The following is a 16,846-nucleotide window of genomic DNA, read 5'->3' as shown; positions in this document are numbered from 1 at the left end:
ATGATCTTTATTCCATCTGGATGAGATGATCAGAGATTCGAATGCCTTGCTGATTTCTACATTGTCGTTCTTCCCTTTCTTTCGCTTCTGAAAGGGGTTTTAGCTAACTCTCCTCCTTCACGACTCGACCCTGACTGATCTGCCTTTACTGCTCTCTCTCTCTCTCTCTCTGATCTCACTGACTCTGATTTCGAACCCTCTTAACTGAATATATTGTAAATTGTCTTTCTTTGTGATGTCTAAATGTGCTTCAGCCACGTGAAAGTTTTTTCTCACATGGATTTACATGCACATATATCGCCTCACGTTTTCGCAACACAAAGAAAATTCCTAAATTGAATTGTTCATTCTCCTAACTCTGGCATAATTAATATATTTAGTTATTTCTCAATGGATAATTGTTCTGCATTTCTAGGTTCAATTTTAGCATTTTCCTTATAAGAAATATTATTTTCAAACTATTTACGTCTTCCTTTAATTACTGGTGTCTGTCCCCTTCGGTATATAACATGTTGTAAATTTGGAGCAAGAAGTCTGTTTGTATAGAACCGCGCGTTATATCTGGCGGTTGTGCGTATTTTCAAATAAAAAAAAAACACGTTTCTATTGAACTCTCATTCTTGACGTTATTCTCGCGTTACCTACGCACAGTTCAAACATTTCAAAATACAACTGCCAGATACAACGCGCGGCTCTATACAAACAGACTTCTTGCTCCAAATTTACAACATGGCAAGGAAGAAGAAAAAGAAAAAAAGAAACAAAACAACACACTGAAGATGGAGTGTACCTCCGAAATATATTTATGTTATAAATTTCAAACAAGTAAAATATTTGTTTATTTTCCTAATATTACGTCGTGATTTGGCTTTCAAGCGCACTTGATGCGTATTTTATTTTATTCTATTATTTAATTGACCATTACTAAAATATAATAAAACGTTATGTTAGGTAAAAGTCAGTGATGCTCGTAATAATTTTAATTGTATTAAGCCATGCGTCCAACAAGAGACATTCAAATGACACATTTCTTCCAATTTATCTCCCTTAGATTGATAATTATTTTCCTACGAGTTACTATGAATTAAATAACCTATTAATAACATATCAATTTATATCTTTTAATCTCTATCATAATTTTCGAATATATTTAATACCACTTAATGATTCCACTATCTGTATATATTTATAAGTAATACTAATACTTAAATGGAAGAATCAATCAGTGTTCATTTTATTAGATATGCAAAGGCCAAACGTTAGTTCTGTAGTACCTGAAATTATTGGTTAGTATACATATGTCAATTTAAATCATTAAAACCACCAGTATCAGCGTAATGTTATAATTACGTTCTATGCAATTTTTAATCACTTTATTAAGCGGTTAATGTTACGAAATCTATAAAAAAAAATTTACATGAGGGGGGGGGGGTCACCACTTATCAAGGCCAAGATGCCACTCGAGGAAAAGGGTTAATGGGAATACATTAGTCATTGTGGTTTTAGCGTAGTAAACATTAGTGGGAATTTTGTAACTTGGATTACTTAGGGGGGCGGTTCAATAAGAACTTGTTCACGTTGGACTTGAAGACAATCAGATTGTAGTCAGCCGGAAAGCAGGCAAACGGAATAGAGTTCCACAAGCGAGCAGTTCTTAGAAAGAAGCCCTGTTCATGGAATCTACATTTAGGTGTAGGCATAGATAAAGAGTGTGTGAAATTGTTGATAGTGATTCTGGCTAGATGAGTGCTTTTCGTGAAAGTCTGGCGAAGGTGGACCATAGATTGAAGTTCAGATGAGCACCTGCCATGAAAATAACGATAAAGCAGGGGCAGGCTCGCTACATCTCTTCTGTAGGAAAGAGGTTGCAGGGAAGAGAAAAGAAATGCTAGTAGAATTTATTGTAGATAATACCAAAATCTTAAATTTCAAAAGGGACCAAAACAAAGCCTATAAAAAAAACTGCAAGCATCTAAATTTTTCTAAATTCATTAAACTATAAACGAGGTGGCCAACTGACAAGTTCGTTTCATGAAATTATTCGTTCATCAAATGTTTCAAAATTATCATCAAAATAAATTTACATAATTTGAAAAGGCTGTCCGGGTGTCAGCCTCTGCATGATGAATTACCAAACCAAGGTAACCCCAAAATACCCAATAGTTGCCAAATCTTCAACTAAAGAATATAGAGTTGTTAACTTAATATATATATATATATATATATATATATATATATTAAGTGAGAATATGTGTGTGAGGACACTTCTCAACCTATATATTCAACAAAATTTTGAACTACAGACATGAAATTGTGTATATAGGGTATTCAGATATGTGGATAACTTTTTAATTGGTTTTCATCCGAAAAAAGGGTTGCTAAGGGAGTGAAAATTTAAAAATTTGTACGTGAGAGCTATCGGATTTTTATCTGTTTGCTGGCTGTTTCACGAATGCGCATGTGTTATTCGTTCACGTGATAGATTACTTATGTTAAGAATAAGTAGGTTTGAAAACACTTTTTAATGGTCGTGTCAAACTGGCTTAATGGTTATCGTACTTGACTCACTGTCTTTTAGGTTTTGTGTGCGATCTCAGCTCGAGTATTTTTTTACTTACAAAAAGTGAACTGTTTAGAAAAATATATTTTCATGCACATGTCTCAGTTTATTTCTGTTTTTTTAACTTGATATTTTTTAAGAATTCAACGTTACGTTTAATATTTACGGTATTTCTGTTTATAAGAAATAAGAATTTTGCATTAATTAAAATATAATATTTAAGCGCATTTTACGACCGGGCAACGCCGGGTGGCTTGTTAGTATATATATATATATATACATATATATGCACATATATATATACATATATATATATATATATAACTTAATACCTTATAAATATTCTTTATGCCTACAGACACTAGTGTTTTATGTTTACGCAGTCATCAGTGTATGGGTGACAATTCCTGCCGGTCATAAGATTCGAACCCAGTCACGAAGCCACTTTTTGCTCTAGTTGCTGAACCTCTACTTCAGGGCCACCAAATAATTACTACGGGAATGAAGGCAATTAAGGACTATTAAACGCTGAATTCAGGCAAATACATTTGACAGTCTAGAGTGTTCGCACAAGCAGAAGTCGCGAACATTGCATAGACGCTAGTTGGCTGCCTTAGTTATAATCCCGCAGACAGTGCCCATCCTTAAGTATTCTAAAACGGCTTGATAATTCTATTAGAATAATAAATAATAAAACATGAGACAACAAAAGATGGATGCATTAGTGGACGCAAGAAATAAATCAATAAGTATATCATAAAAGCAATTGATTACACATAAAATAGATGTGGAAATTAGAAAGTAACGTGTAGCCACACATCTCCTAATAAACAACAAAGAAATAACCATTTAATCATTAACAAAAGAAAATGAAGAGCAATTACAACAATGGACGCTAAGACGTATATCAGTGAAACCCAACACAAACACACGTATGAACAAGCAATTTTACTATGTATTTTTTTTTACATAGGCGCCACCACTTATCAAGGCCGAGAGGCCACTCAAGGATAAGGGTTAAAGAGTGTACAGTAGACAATTGGACAATATAGTAATCGATAGTAATGGAAATTCGGTAAATTTGTTAACTTAAGTGGAACGGCTCATCAGAAACTTGTTTACTTTGGACTTGAAGACAACCATATTGTAGTCAGCTGGAAAGCAGGAAAACGGAAGACAATTCCACAGGCGTGCAGTTCTAAGAAAGAAGCTTTGTTCATGGAATCTACGTTTAGGTTTAGGCACAGATAAAGAATGGGGGGATTATTGATAGTGTTTTCAGCTAGACGAGTGTTTCATATATGTACGACTAAACAAGTCACGACAATAGCACGACTATTTGCAGATGATGATGCTTTGCTAGTCAAGCAGCTTCGGCTAGTCGGTCCAGCAAACTGCCTTCAGGCGATCTGAAAATAAACTGTCGACTGAAAGCTTTAATTAAATTCGTTTTATAGTTTATTTTAATAACACCGTAAGAAGTCTTTATAATATTTTACGCTGACGGACCCAAATTGCCTGAAGGCATTTTTGCTCGACTGACGAGCCGAAGTTGCTTTAGTAGCGAATCAGTAGCAGTAGCCTTCGTCGCGCACATAAAAAAAAATAGTAAAACCCTTTTCACACACCAATACACTTAAACTCTGCAGACATATACATAACAGAATAAAAAAAAAAACATAATTTTCACACAAAGACGTTGTTAATTCTCTCCTCTCCATTTATCCGACAATAAAAATATTTGATACTTTTAGATATTGACCGGGCAATGCCGAAAGGGGTGCTGGTCGAGGGTTATTATGATTATTCCAGCCAAATAAGTTTTGTCAGCTAAAATATGTTTTAGAATAATCCAAATATTTAGATATTTATTTACATTTAATAGTTGCCAGGAATGTTAACTTAAAAATATCACAACATATCATACTGAAAATGTTATAACAATTTAGTTGAAAACTTAGTAAAAACTTAGAAATAATGACATGTAGAAACATCAGGTGATTATCTTAGTGACGTATACTAATTATGTAATTAAGAGAGGAGGATGATCTTCTGAGCTACGTGGAAAATAGTGTTCAGAGCTTGATGGATTTAGAGTTAAGAAACCAACCGGTCGTAATAGCGGGGGAGCGAGGGGTCCAACGCTAATTAAATGTAGGAATCTGAGAGCAGCGTTGTAATTTTCCAAAAGGAGAAATCACTCTGGAATAAGTTGCCAGGAATAAAACCCGAGGCTTTGATGTTCTTGGGGAGAATTTCCATTTCAGGTTTTCCGTTAAGACAAGACCAAAAATGGACCATATATGTTCCCGATTGGCCAGATATTGAAACCTCAAATAAATGGTGTTCGTCCTTTATGTTGTAAAGCTATATTTATAGTATATTATTGTTTCGTCATGAACTGTATTTAAATGAAGATACTGTGACGTGCCCCTTCGGGGGTTATCTTCTCTTTTTATAAATTAACTAAAAAAAAAAAGGGGGATGTTTTATATTAGATCGCGTGGAAGTTCGCTGTAGAGGTGTGTGTGTGTGTGTGTGTGTGTGTGCGTGTGTGTGTGTGTGTGTGTGTGTGTGTGTGTGTGTGTGTGTGAACTTTCTCGAAAATCCAACCGAACTTTTGGAAAAGCAATATCACCTGGTGAAGTCTCTTGCTATCTATAACTAGTTGAGTGAAACATACCCGTAAGCTCATGAAACGTAATTGTGTCGTGATACATAAATGCTTACGCGAAAACAAAAAGTATATCTTTCTCTACTTTGTATTGAACACTCTTCTGCAAACCTCGTTACAGTTTATTCTCTTAATATTCTTAACTTGGAATAATGGGTGAGTGTGTTTGTTCTGTCATCAGAGAGAGGAAGAGAAACCCTTCTAGAATGAGGCAACTTTTTTCTTTATGTCCTAATCCGGAATTTCAGACATAAAAAAAAAAACGGCCCAGCTACTAACTTTGTCCTCATCGTGAGGCAAATAAATAGCAACTTGAATCTCCATTTTATACAACAAATGAGTCGATTTGGCTACGTCACACGGCGCGACTCTCTCTCTCTCTCTCTCTCTCTCTCTCTCTCTCTCTCTTTCTCTCTCTCACTCTGTGTCTGTCTTACGGTGTGTAGTCCAGTCAGTCCACTATAAAATACGCGGCATGTTTTCCCAATCTCCACTCTCTGGAGAAATAAACAAATAATAAATCTATCCTGTCTCGCCATGTTTTCCTTGACGTCCGTAATTTTGATCGACTTTTTAATGCTTCTAAATTATTGTTCTTGTGGAAAGTGCGCAGAGGAAGAACGATTCGAGGAGTTTCCGCAGATTTCACCCTTTCAAGACGTCATTCCAAAACCTGGGGATGTTTTTCCACCTCTTCCCCTCCCAGGTGAGGGGAAAGGGCCCGAGAAAGTGCCCGAGGAAAATCCCCCGAACTTGCCGGTTTACGACCAGAGAAACTATTCGGAGGAGGAACAAATCCGATCGGATCTTTACTCTTAAAAAGATATCAAAAAAAAAAAAAAAAAAAAGAGAGAGAGAAGAAAAGAAAGAAAAGTTTGGCTCGGTGCTTGACGATATGATTTTGAAATAAGGTATTGTTACAAATTTTATGTTTGCTTATTCAGGACTGTTATTCTTATTTGAGTAATTTTATTCTTGGTACTTATTCAGAATACGGCCCGTTTTTCCGTGGATGTTGCATCAGTATATTGAGGCAGCTTTCATAAACCGCCGTAATACGGCGTAACGTTCAGTAAATGTAGCAGACGAAAAGTTAACAAATTGCAACAAAATGTAATTCCTCCCCCCTTACTGTAGCGAAATTTGAAAATTAAAACATTGGATTTCAAGTGAAACCAGTGGCATAAACTGAATTGCCATGTTAGAGCAATGCACATATCCAAAAATTACGAAAAACAATTACGAAAGACAATTATTAATAAAAAATACTTTACGAAGACGATTAGCGAAAACTGAGTTTTGTAAAAAAAAAAAAAAAAAAGAAAAAAAAGAGGAGAGTTCTAATTGTAATAAAAGGGAGGTAAATCTTTTCTGTAAACTGAAAATCTTTGGCCAATTTAGTAAAACTTACTTCTCGCTAATTGTCTTCGAAAACTGTGTCCACTAATAATTAATTTTCTATCTTATCGTTTTTCGTAATTTTTGGATACTTTCATTAATGCGACATGACAATTCAGTAGACACCATTGGTTTCACTTGAAATTCAATATTTTAATTTTCGAATTCGGTAAAGCTGGGTTTTCAGATTATTGTACAGTTGCCAGAAAAAAGATATTTCATCTTTCCAGGAATGGAAATTAATCGAAAATACATACATGTGGTCCCACGACGTTGCAACTCTTCAAAATTTACAGCGAGAGTATATCAGGACCGATTGGAAAAAAATTCCTACGAGGACATTTGCAAAATGTAAGTCTTTAGGAATTCCTGTCAGATAATCAAAAATCTTCCAAAAATATGGCCTAATAATTGACTTTAAATAAGTAGACAAAAAAAGTATTTTGTCATAAAAATATTTTTTTCGTAGCCTTCTACAAGCAAAAATAAATAAATAAATACAAAATAATAAATATTTATTCATGGAACTTACCTTAGATTGATATTTTTTTTTTCAATTGTATTTCCCCCCTTTATTTTTTATTGAAATTACTATACTATAAATGTTTTCCATCATGGTGTTTTTTCTCTTTTTCTAGAGTTTAACAATTTGATCAACATATTCCGGCGGTATATATATTATTTTAATTGGAATTCATTATTGAGATGAGTATTATTTATATTAATTTATTTATTGCGGACTATTATTCTCATCTGTATTAGTTGTTGTTTCACGACGTTTCGGCCAACTATTCCTCTGGCCTTCGTCAGGTGGTAACTGCGACGGATAGGAACTTCTAATCTCCTAACTGCATTTCCAGCAATCACTGCCATGTCGTCTCACCACGTTTTGACCAAGTAAGCTTTTGGTAGGACAATGCTCATCTGGAACCGTAGAGATTTAACGTCTCTATCAACTGCGCCATGGGCGCCGAAAGGCGATCAAGGTTGGATTTTTGGATCTTATAAATCCACGTTTATTTATTATCTGATCTTCCATGGTCGGATCCGTACCGAAGAATGGTATATATATTATTTTAATTGGAATTCATTATTGAAATGAGTATTATTTATATCAATTTTTATTTATTGCTGACTATTATCCTCATCTTTATTACTTGTTGTTTCCCGACGTTTCGGCCAACTATTCTTCTGGCCTTCGTCAGGTGGTAACCGCGGCGGATAGGAATTTCTAATCTCCTAACTGCATTCTCAGCAATCACTGCCATCCGTAGTTGTTGTCGTCTCACCAACTAATAAAGATGAGAATAATAGTCCGCAATAAATAAATAAATATTCCGGCGGTTTACGTAAACTGCCAAAATATGCCTAGACAACTTCCACGGAAGAACAGGTCGTTCTCTGCATTATTGCTTAACCCTCTTTTCACATCAAACAAGACATATTCCTACTTAAACATAATAAAATACTATTAGGGATTGTGTTGACAAGGGACTAAAGAGAACTGGGCAGAGCAACAAGATGTTTATTCACATTACATTTTAAGATTCTGCAGGTTAGTGCAGTCAGGAAAACAAGAAACGGGGCGGGAATTCCAAAATCCGCGGAAAGAAATTATTAGAGCCGAATCATGAATCACAAGCGACTATAGATATAAAACATTATTAATATTATTAAATAAAGAAATAGTATACCCATAGGCTCATAAAAGAAAAATTAAAGTTGGGCCCTATTTGTGACTTAATAACGCCGCGAATCAGTTGGGAGCATTAATCACTTATTATTTAACTGTTTCCTTTTGAGAATTATACCTAACTCCAATAAAAATACTATATATATATATATATATATATATATATATATATATATATATATATATATATATATATAATTATTATTATTATTATTATTATTATTATTATTAATAATAATAATAATAATAATAATAATACCACCACCACCACCACCACCACCACCACCATGAAATAAAATATATTAATTGCATATTCTTTTATTTTACTGACTGTAAACTAAAATAAAGTAAACCTAATTATATGTGAAGATACGATAATTTTACATTTATAAACGTATCGAATATTTACATTCGACTGATATGGTTCCTTTAAAGTTAATGGGTTGTTTTTACAATTTAGCTAGCTATGCAATATGGGAATTTTTATGGCCCATTTTTAGTTTTGTATATATGATATGTAAACCGAATTGTTTCGTATTTCCTTTAAATTGGAATACATGATTTGTAATTCTAATTGTTTCGTATTTCCTTTAAATTGTGATACATGATTGTAAACATAATTGTTTCATATTCCTTTTAAATTGTGATACATGATTTGTTAAACTAATTGTTTCATATACCATTAAAAAAATTTTTTTTATTACATTTTCACCCCAAACAAGGCTCATTGCCACTTTGGTGTAGGGGCTACTATCAGGGGCAGCAACTACTGGGGCACTATGTTGGGATTTGGGCAGCAAGATGTCGGTTCACGTTGCACTTGAACTTCTGCATGTCAGTACAGTTAGGGAAGCAGGAACATGGAATGGAATTCTAGAGTCTAGCGGTTCTGGGGAAGAAACAACTGGAGTAAAAAGATCTTTTACATCTAGGGATCTCTACTGTGAAGGGGTGGGATTTAGTTGCCTGTCGGGTTTGTCGAGAGTGTCTACGTCGTGGGGACACGTGTCCGTAGTTTGTCAGAGCATTCACCATTAAAATACTTGTAGAACAGGCAGGGGGGTGCAACGTTCGGTCGATGGGACAGAGGCTGAAGCTTAGATGCCAGTTCAGGGCCTATCAGATTGTCGACTCTTTTTTTTAATCTTGTCTAGGAGCGAAAGACTAGTAGCAGATGCACCAGCCCAAATTTGACAACAATACTCCATACATGGGCGAATGTAAACGAAATTGTTTTGTATTCCCTTTAAATTGGGATACAGTATTTGTTAACCTTATTATATAAGTATTCCATTTAAATTGGAATACAGGATTTGTAAACCTAATTGTTTCATATACCATTTAAATTGGGATACAGGATTTGTAAACCTAATTGTTTCATATACCATTTAAATTGGGATACAGGATTTGTAAACCTAATTGTTTCATATACCATTTAAATTGGGATACAGGATTTGTAAACGAAATTATCTCGTATTCCCTTTAAATTGGGATACAATATTTGTAAACCTTATTATATAAGTATTCCATTTAAATTGGGATACAGGATTTGTAAACCTAATTGTTTCATATACCATTTAAATTGGGATACAGGATTTGTAAACGAAATTATTTTGTATTCCCTTTAAATTGGGATACAATATTTGTAAACCTTATTATATAAGTATTCCATTTAAATTGGGATACAGGATTTGTAAACCTAATTGTTTCATATACCATTTAAATTGGGATACAGGATTTGTAAACGAAATTGTTTCGTATTCCCTTTAAATTGGGATACAATATTTGTAAACCTTATTATATAAGTATTCCATTTAAATTGGGATACAGGATTTGTAAACCTAACTGTTTCATATACCATTTAAATTGGGATACAGGATTTGTAAACGAAATTGTTTCGTATTCCCTTTAAATTCGGATACAATATTTGTAAACCTTATTATATAAGTATTCCATTTAAATTGGGATACAGGATTTGTAAACCTAATTGTTTCATATACCATTTAAATTGGGATACAGGATTTATAAACGAAATTGTTTCGTATTCCCTTTAAATTGTGATATAATATTTGTAAACCGTATTATTTAGTATTCCATTTAAATTGGGATAAATGATTTGTAAATCTAATTGTTCGTATTTTCTTTGAATTGGAATACATGATTTGTAAACGAAATTGTTTCGTATTCCCTTTAAATTGGGATACATGAGTTGACAACGTAATTGTTTCGTATCCTTTTAAATTGGGATACATGAGTTGTAAACCTAATTGTTTCGTATTCCCTTTAAATTGGAATACATGGTTTGTAAACCTAATTGTTTCGTATTCCCTTTAAATTGAAATACACGAGTTGAAAACGTAATTGTTTCATATTTCAAATAAGGATACATGATTTGTAATTCTAACTGCTCGTATTGCCTTTAAATTGGGATACATAATTTGTAAACCAAATTGTTTCGTATTCTCTTTAAATTGTGATATATATTTTGTAAACCAAATTGTTTTGTATTCCCTTTAAATTGAGATACATAATTTGTAAAACAATTGTTTCGTATTTCCTCTAAATTGTAATACAGAATTTGTAAACCAAATTGTCTCGTATTCCCTTTAAATTGTTATACATGATTTGTAAAACAATATTATTTCGTATTCCCTTTAAATTGGGATACATGATTTGTAAACAATATTATTTCGTATTCCCTTTAAATTGGGATACATGATTTGTAAACCAAATTGTTTAGTATTCCCTTTAAATTGTGATACATAATTTGTAAACCAAATTATTTCGTATTCCCTTTAAATTGGGATACATAATTTTTAAACCAAATTGTTTCGTATTCCTTTAAATTGTGATACATAATTTGTAAACCAAATTATTTCGTATTCCCTTGAAATTGGGATACATAATTTTTAAACCAAATTGTTTCGTAATTCCTTTTTATTGTGATACATAATTTGTAAACCAAATTGTTTCGTATTCCCTTTAAATTGGGATGAATAATTTGTAAGCCAAATTGTTTCGTATTCCTTTAAATTGTGATACATAATTTGTAAACCAAATTGTTTCGTATTTCCTTTAAATTGGGATGCATAATTTGTAATCCAAATTGTTTCGTATTCCCTTTAAATTGGGATACATAATTTTTAAACCAAATTGTTTCGTATTCCTTTAAATTGGGATACATAATTTGTAAACCAAATTGTTCCGTATTCCCTTTAAATTGGGATGCATAATTTGTAAACCAAATTGTTTCGTATTCCCTTTAAATTGGTATACATGATTTGTAGACCGAATTGTTTCGTATTCCCTTTAAATTGGGATATATGATTTGTAAACCAAATTGCTTCGTTAAGCTTCTGCATGGTCGGCTTAGTAACGTACGGTCGAGCGTTGTCGTGGAGGAGAATTGCGTCTTTTCTGATAATTAATGCTGGGTGTTGTTGTCAAAGTTTCTGATGCATTTCATTCATTTGTTGACACTACTTCTCCGCGGTAATGGTTTCGCCTGCTTTCAAAAAACTGTATTGGATGAGACCTGTTGCAGACTACCAAGCAGTCAGCATGACATTCTTTTAGTGCAACACTGGCTTCAGAAAATGCCGTGGAGTCTAACCACTGAGCTGAGTGTTTCCGATTGTGGTAAAGAGCCCACTTTTCATCACAAGTCACAACCCGGTCGAGAAACTGGTCACTCTTGTTGAGTAAAAGAAGGGAAAATGACACGTCATTTCTTTTGGTTGTCATTCAATTCGTGAGGTACACATTTATCAAGTTTTTTGTCTTTCCAATCTCTCTCATATGGTTGGAAATCGTCGTATACGTTACGTCTAATTCAGAAACAAGTTCTCGAAGAGTTATGCTTGGATTGGCTTCGACTAAGGGTCTTGATTGATCATTGTCAACATCCGATGGCCTACCACTACGCTCAATGTCTTCAAGACTCTCGTCGTCGCCATGAAATTTCTTAAACCACCATTGGCTGTGCGTTTATTAGTGGTTACTAAGCCAAACGCTTTGTTGATATCGCGAGCTGTTTCAGCAGTTTTTCGACCTAGCTTGAATTGAAATAAGAAAATTGTGCGTATTTGCTTCACCATCTTGTGTTCAACGTTCTCAAAAGAAGACATAATTGTTTTAAAACGATTCTAATTTAAATGATTAGATAGAGCGAAAAGTGCTCTTTAAAATGATATACAAAGTAAAGTTATTGTAACAAAAACCTATTTGAAAATAATCCTTTGAGATCAAAATTAAAAGGTCTACAAGAACTTTCTTGTCAACCTAATATATAAAACTCGACAAAAATATATGTAATTACGACAGCGTTCACTTCATTTTACTACGTAATTTTATCACAAGTCAAATTCAATGCGCGTGAAAACAAACATGGTGACCAGTGAAAATAATACGGAATAAATTCGATAATAAAGGTCTTATATTATTGCCCTTAGATTGTAAATGAAAAATTCTTTATATAAGAAAGCTGTGCGTGTTCTCGTCGAGTGGTTCAAATATGGGGGATTGGTTTACTAGGACGTCGTATTAGAAACTTTTTTCTTTTTTGTCATATGGTGGCTTAATGTCTAATCAATAATAGTCCGCTGAGAAAAACTGAAGAAAAAAAAGTTTAAAAAAAGAAACAATAGAAGATGAATGCGCGTGTTTTCGTCGACTGGATCAAATATCGGGAGTGGATTTACTAGAACATTTTTTTTTTACCAAGGAGTCACACTTATCAAGGTCCGGGGCGTTTTTACAAAGGAGTCACACTTATCAAGGTCCGGGGCGACTCGCGGATACGTATTAATGAATGTACAGTAGTCAATGGGAAAATGTAGTAATCGTCAGTAATAGAAATTTGGTAAATTGGATTACTTAAGGGGATGGCTCATCAAGAACTTGTTTACATTAGACTTGAAGACGACCATATTGTAGTCAATTGGAAAGCCAGAAAACGAAACAGTTCCACGGGCGTGCAGTTCTAAGAAAAAAGCTTTGTTCATGGATCTACTTTTATGTTTAGGCATGGATAAAGAGTGGGAGAAATTATTGATAGTAGTTTCAGTTAGTTTTTCATGAAAGTCAGATCAGTGAGGACCATAGATTAGAGCTCAGACGAGCACTTGCGATGAAAATAACGATAAAGCAGATACAGGCTCGCAACGTCTCTTCTGTGGGAAAGAGGTTTCAGGGAAGAGAACAGGGCATCCCACACTAGGCTACAAAGTCTATTTTGAACTCTGCCAAGGCAGGATAAGCTGCTTCTAGCAGCTTCTGGCCAGATGTGGCAACAGTGCTCCATCCTTGGGCGAATTGAATTGAGATATCTACTGAAGCGGTAGAACGATCCTATCGTTTTCCCAGCAGCCTTCGCAACGGATTTGATGTACGTATTTCATCTCAGATCAGGAGTAAAGGTCAGACCCAGAAGCTTGTCAAAGCATGGAGTCTCCCCAAGAACGGCCATTCATTTCAATTGATGCCAGACGGAGACCAAAGCATTGATGCTGGAAAGATAGAAGCTTGGTTTTAGATGCATTAAATTTAACTAGCCATCTCTTTCCCCATTGCACCACGTGATCAAGATCAGAGGAGAGAGAATCAGAGAGGACTTATTCGTTTACTGCCTTTGAAGTGTTGCCATAGATGGTAGTGTCGTCAGGTTAAATGTCCACGAATTTTAGGATGTGATTTGGGAGATAATTGTTCAAAATAAAAATATAGTTTATACAAAGAAGAATTCGCACTTGCTAAATTTAACGCATTGAAGTTATTTGTAATATTTATAAATCCAAGAGGAAACTTTATAGGATTAAAATGCCTTCAAATCGATGAACCAATAGCGTTATATAAAAACTAAAATCTTATAGCATTTCTATACAAAAACTGAAATGATATATATAAAAAAATAATTGTGTGACTTTTCTACAACTACGTCCGCACACTAAAATCTTATTTACTCGTTAAAAGAACAAAACAAAAAACACTAAGTTTAGCTTTTTTCCCCCTCTTTTTTTTTTCAGATAAAAAGAATTCACCACAGTCACAAGATGGCAGTCACCTAGAAAATGAAACTGGTAAAAAACAGTGAAAGCTTTCAACTAAAGCCACCCCAGCACGATAAAAAGAAAGAACTGCTATGAAGTTTGATGCTACACATACTCACGCTGAGCAAAGACAAACATGCATGCACACACACGATTTATATTGGTGCATTCTTTTTTCACCATTCAAACCAAGAAAAACAATTTGACTGTCTGAATTTATGTGCGCAAAATGAATCATCCTGCACATTACAAGATGGCCGCTTTCGAGTCCAATATCATTGAACACTTGTCGATTCGTTCCTTTAAATAATCGAATTTTGTACATTTCATTCATTGTTTGCAATTTCGTTATAGAATTGTGCTTGGTCCAACGGACACTATAATTTATCCTTATCCTCGGCTTTTGGCGTTATGAATGGTGACTCATTAGTATTTAAAAATTCCCACACACAATCTTTCATAGCTTGTAACTTTGAAAATATATAAATATTTTGTGTCACATTAGTTCTGTTTTTACTTTCTTCGTGTAACATGTATATGTTACCTTTTTATTTTTGCATTTAACGTACACACACACATATATGTGTGTGTGTGTGTATGTGTGTGTGTGTGTGTGTGTGTGTGTGTGTGTGTGTGTGTGTGTGTGTGTGTGTGTGTGTAAAAGAGATTTAGAAGGCTGTCACAATGCGAGGAATGAATTACAGTCGCTGTTGGTAAGAGGGGACGAGAACAAGTGGCGATTTACAAATCAATAAGTACATACATATATATATATATATTTTTTTATATATATATATATTTATTCAGTTGTATGGTAAAATGTCTTACTTGTAAGTCTATGCAACGTATTCCATTATTAATTTCGGAAAAATTTTCCCTTTTCAAATGGTGTGCGTAACAGGTCGATATATATATATACGAGCAAACAGTTAATAAAACATGTTAAAAACACTTTGAAATGAGTCAAAAACGTATTTAATCTGAAAAGGAAACACTAGATAAGTGGATAGTCCTTAATTCGCGGAGTTTCGAAGAAATACTTTCCTTCTCATCAGAGGGTAGGAATTAGCAAAATGCGAGATCGGATTTTGCATGCATTCAATTAACTTTCTTGAAGTTATATATTTGGATTTTACCGTCACTAGATTATTTATCTTCCACCAGACTATACATTCACGTGTAATCACCTTTTTCTTCACCATATTCCCTCTGCTTCACTTTTTTGTTATCAAGTAAGATCTTTGACTTACTTGTTGTTTCATCAAATACTTTTGCATGCAAAATCCGATCTCGCATTTTGCTAATTCCTACCAATTCGAGGCCAAATTGTAACTGAGAAAGGCAACATACAAACCATTAATCAGAGCATCTACGAAGAATGAATCCAACCCCAGCATCTGACGACGAACGGCAAAAGATAATAGTTGCCACACGGACTTGGGGTCATGCACGTTTCGCGTGCCCTGAGCAGCAGAGAGGTATTTTCCAGTGACCAGTGAGAATCTGGTCACCCTGGAGGGGCACACCACTAGACAATTAAGAATGTAGACCTGCCAGGTTGCATCTATGATCATGTGAGCCGGGAGCGATGAACACATTACATCACAAGTATGCTCTCGTGAACCGGTATCCAATAGATGCGGCCGGGCGAGGAGATAGGGTTATATTTAGACAAAAATTAAAGAAAAGTGTGATGCCCTTTCCTCGGAGTATTGCTGCAGTCTAATTCAAGGAATTCCCAAAAGATTGCAGACTGTCAAATTGCAGAAGGACTATGCTACTAAATATTAACTAGTTCATTGTGTTCCTGTTGTATTTGTGTTGTATTAATGTCCTAAAGTTACATTTAAATAACAATTTTCCATTATGCGGACTTTCTTTTTGCCTCCTCAATTCGAAATTATTTTTTTAAATTGACGTGAATACCAGAATATTTCAATTAAAAGTCAAATATGAACAGGTAAAATTATGGAAGAATAAAAGGCCAATCAAATGAGGTATAGTTTGTTTAAACAATTACATTAAATTTAGCTTAAATTTGCAGTTTTTAAAAAAATTACAAGTGCGGAGTTTCTTTTAACAGCCTCTCTCTCTCTCTCTTTCTCTCTCTCTCTCTCTCTTTCTCTCTCTCTCTCTCTCTCTGTGTTTGTGTGTGTGTGTGTACATATATATATATATATATATATATATATATATATATATATATTTATAATTAAATATGTTTTTAACTCTTTTTCAAGATGTCTTTTAATATGTTTTATTAATCATTTGTTCATATATATATATATATATATATATATATATATATATATATATATATATATATAGTAATTTATAAAATATATATGGCGATTAAGCTACACTGAATATTCTGCGTTTCATCCAACTATAGGATTCGTCAGGCTTAGCGCGAATTCTGTGGTTGCTTCTTGTTTTTATATATGTTGAGGATTTCTAGTTGGCCAATCAGCTTT

General features: G+C 34.0%; 1 long non-coding RNA gene across 1 annotated transcript; it reads left to right on the top strand.

Moving 5' to 3' along the window:
* Nucleotides 1-5,726: 5,726 nt before the first annotated feature.
* LOC145260431 (uncharacterized) lies at nt 5,727-14,876 on the top strand. The gene is made up of 2 exons (XR_013864293.1): nt 5,727-6,145; nt 14,349-14,876. It is a non-coding gene; the product is annotated as an uncharacterized LOC145260431 (long non-coding RNA).
* Nucleotides 14,877-16,846: the final 1,970 nt, after the last annotated feature.

This window comes from Euprymna scolopes, chromosome 36 (assembly GCF_053919585.1).
Source record: "Euprymna scolopes isolate OS-2025 chromosome 36, ASM5391958v1, whole genome shotgun sequence".
In the NCBI taxonomy this organism is placed as follows: Eukaryota; Metazoa; Mollusca; class Cephalopoda; order Sepiida; family Sepiolidae; genus Euprymna; species Euprymna scolopes.
This window is presented reverse-complemented; position numbering and strand designations above follow the sequence as displayed.